Source organism: Lissotriton helveticus, chromosome 1_1 (genome assembly GCF_964261635.1).
Source record: "Lissotriton helveticus chromosome 1_1, aLisHel1.1, whole genome shotgun sequence".
In the NCBI taxonomy this organism is placed as follows: domain Eukaryota; kingdom Metazoa; phylum Chordata; class Amphibia; order Caudata; family Salamandridae; genus Lissotriton; species Lissotriton helveticus.
The window spans coordinates 1,565,012,952-1,565,016,405 of NC_136057.1; positions in this window are offsets into that span (position 1 = coordinate 1,565,012,952).

Sequence of the window (3,454 nt, forward strand, 5' to 3'; positions counted from 1 at the left end):
GGCTCGACAAATACGACGATCAGATGGCCGGGCTTCCCTGGAAGTCCCTATGAGGTGCCATTCTCCTCCCGGATCCCAGCGAGGGCTCCATGAGGCCGGGTACTTTCACGCCTTGGGTCCCCTCTGTCACCTCGCGTGCACAGATTACAAGAAAGGGGGGTATTTTCCCTCCGGATTACTAGGGACAGGGTACGCCCGGACACCCCTCCAAGGCTGGTGGTTCTCTGCCATGGGGACCAGATAGGCTATGCCTGGGTAACACCTCCCTAGGCCACCCGGGAATTCCTTCCTCCAGGCCAACGGCTTGTCAAATTGCCCAGGACGGGCGCCATGGCTCTTGGGCAGTCGTCCCCCGGGCGTCCGGGCTCCATCCCGGCCGACGGCATGGAAAAGTGCCCGGGTCGGGCTCCATGGTTTCCAGGGTGGTCCTCCCCTGGGTGTCGGGGCGCTCCAGGCCGACAGCATGGAAAAGTGCCCAGGACGGGCTCCATGCGTCCCAGGCATTCGTCCCCCGGGCGCCCCGGGCTCCATCCAGGCTGACGGCATGGCGGAGTGCCCGGGTCGGGCTCCATGGCTCTTGGGCAGTCATCCCCCGGGCGTCCTGGGCTCCATCCAGGCCGACGGCATGGGAGAGTGCCCGGGACGGGCTCTATGCGTCCCGGGCCTTCGCTCCCCGGGCGTCCGGGGCTCCATCCAGCTGACAGCATGGCAGAGTGCCCGGGTCGGGCTCCATGGTTTCCAGGGTTGTCCTCCCCTGGGTGTCGGGGCGCTCCAGGCCGACGGCATGGAAAAGTGCCCAGGACGGGCTCCATGCGTCCCAGGCATTCGTCCCCCGGGCGCCCCGGGGCTCCATCCAGGCTTACGGCATGGCGGAGTGCCCGGGTCGGGCTCCATGGCTCTTGGGCAGTCGTCCCCCCGGGCGTCCGGGGCTCCATCCAGGCTGACGGCATGGCAGAGTGCCCGGGGCGGACTCCATGCTTCCCGGGCCTTCGTCCCCCGGGCGTCCGGGGCTCCATCCAGGCTGACGGCATGGCAGAGTGCCCAGGACGGGCTCCACGGGTCCCGGGCAGCCCGCCCCCGGGCGTCCGGGGCACCCATCTCCAGGAGGCCAACGGCGTTGCAAAGTACCCGGGAAGGGCTCCACGGGTACCGGGCAGTCCTCCCCCGGGCGTCCGGGGGCTCCCTTCTCCAGGCCAACGGGTCCAGGGGCCCGGCCGGGGCCCCGGGTGGGGTGCTCCGGCCCTGGGCCCTGTCCCCCGGCCTGCCGCACTGCCAAAGTCCCGGGACGGGGTTCCGTGGTGCCCGTGGAGCCTCCCCGTGCTTGGCTGGGTTCAGGAACCCCAGGGGCCCCGGGGAGGGTGGCCTCCCCACCCGGGGCTCCGTCCTGGGTCCTGCCGTGCGGCAGGGTGCCCGGGACGGGGTCCGGAGGGTTCAGGCGGCTTCCCTTTCGTGCCCGGCCATCTGGTCGCCCAGATCCCCTCGGCCATCTGGTCGCCCGCAATGCTTTCCTATAAAGTAAAAGTAAAGTCCACATTTGTAAAGCGCACAATCACCCGTAAGGGTCTCTAGGCGCTGGGGGCCGTCGGGAAGATTAAGCGAGCTATTGCCCAGAGTCACATGGTGCTGGGCTAACCTGCCGGCGGAGCCGGGGATCGAACCGTGGTCCCCAGATTCCAACGTCAGTCGCCCTGGCCGCGGCGCCACACCTCTCCTATGGGGCGACCAGATGTCCGGACTTCCCTGGAAGTCCCGATGAGGTGCCATTCACCTCCCCGATCCCAGCGAGGGCTCCAGGAGGTCGGGCGCCCACGCGCCTTGGTTCCCCTACATCACTCGGTGCGCACAGATTACAAGAAAGGGGGGTAATTTTCCTCTGGACTACTAGGGGCAGGGTACGCCCGGACACCCCTCTGAGGCTGGTGGTTCTCTGCCATGGGGACCAGATAGGCTATGCCTGGGCAACACCTCCCTAGGCCACCTGGGGCTCCATTCTCCAGGCCGACAGCAGGTCAGAGTGCCCAGGACGGGCTCCACGGGCCCCGGGCGTCTGGGGCTCCCTTCCCCGGCCAACGGCTTGTCAGAGTGCCCAGGACAGGCTCCACGAGTCCCGGGCGTCCAGGGCTCCCTTCCCCGGGCCAACGGCTTGTCAGAGTGCCCAGGACGGGCTCCACGGGCCCCGGGCGTCTGGGGCTCCGTTCCCCGGGCCAACGGCTTGTCAGAGTGCCCAGGACGGGCTCCACGGTTCCCGGGCGTCCGGGGTTCCCTTCCCCGGGCCAGCGGCATGTCAGAGTGCCCAGGACGAGTTCCATGTGTCCCGGGCAGTCCTCCCCCGGGCGTCCGGGGCTTCCATCTCCAGGCGAACGGCAGGTCAAAGTGCCCAGGACGGGCTCCACGGGTCCCTGGCAGTCCTCCCCCGGGCGTCCGGGGCTCCCTTCCCAAGGGCAAAGGCAGGTCAAAGTGCCCAGGAGGGGCTCTACGGGTCCCGGGCAGTCCTCCCACCAGGCGCCCGGGGCTCCCATCTCAAGGCCAACGGCATGTCAAAGTGCCCAGAACGGGCTCCATGGGTCCCGGGCAGTGCTATCCCCTGGGCGTACGTGGTTGTCCGACATTCGGTCGGATGTGCTTTTACGTACCGGATCGGAATCGGCCCCCTTGTAGCAGTTTTTCTAAAATTGAAAAAATAATTAATGACTTTTAACAAATATGATATACACATTTTGTACCGTTTTTATTTTTTGATATTCGTCTAGTTATATTTTTCTTAGCATTCTTAGTGATATATGTTGTTATTTCGGAACTCAAAAATTCAAACTGTTTTAATCGAGAAAAATGTATTATTATTTATTGCGTTTAAAACATTTCAAAATAATATTACTGTTTAATCGTGTTTCAAACTTACTTGCATTTCTGCGAATAATATTTTAAAGTAGGCTACGGCTGTTAACAAGTGGAGGAGGTCAGAGGGTCAGCTTTTGACGTCTGGTCACTCTGGTAGTTGAGAATCAACTGAATCAAAAATGGTGTCTTCCGTGTATTTATAAGTTTTACTCATGTTCATCGTTTTTTGTAAAAAATACTCCGATGGTAATGTATTTAATTAATCTTTTATTTAATGTGGAAAGTATTCATTTAATTTATCGTGTAATAAAGTGTTGTTTAGGTATTATCGTCCCGTTTTGGCATCCATTTTAAATGTATTGTTGTGGTATCATTTCATGGAAAGAGTAGAAGGACAGTATTGTTGTGGTATTATTTCATGGAAAGAGTAGAAGGACAAATATATAAACTACATTATTTAAAATGGCGACTGTGTATCAGTAAATCATTTGTGTTTACGAAAATATATTCTTATATATGTTACATAATGTTAACATATATTACTTTTACTAAATTGTCGACATGGTAAAATTTGAAATGTTTTAATAGTATTAGTAATAATTTTAATACTTGAGTA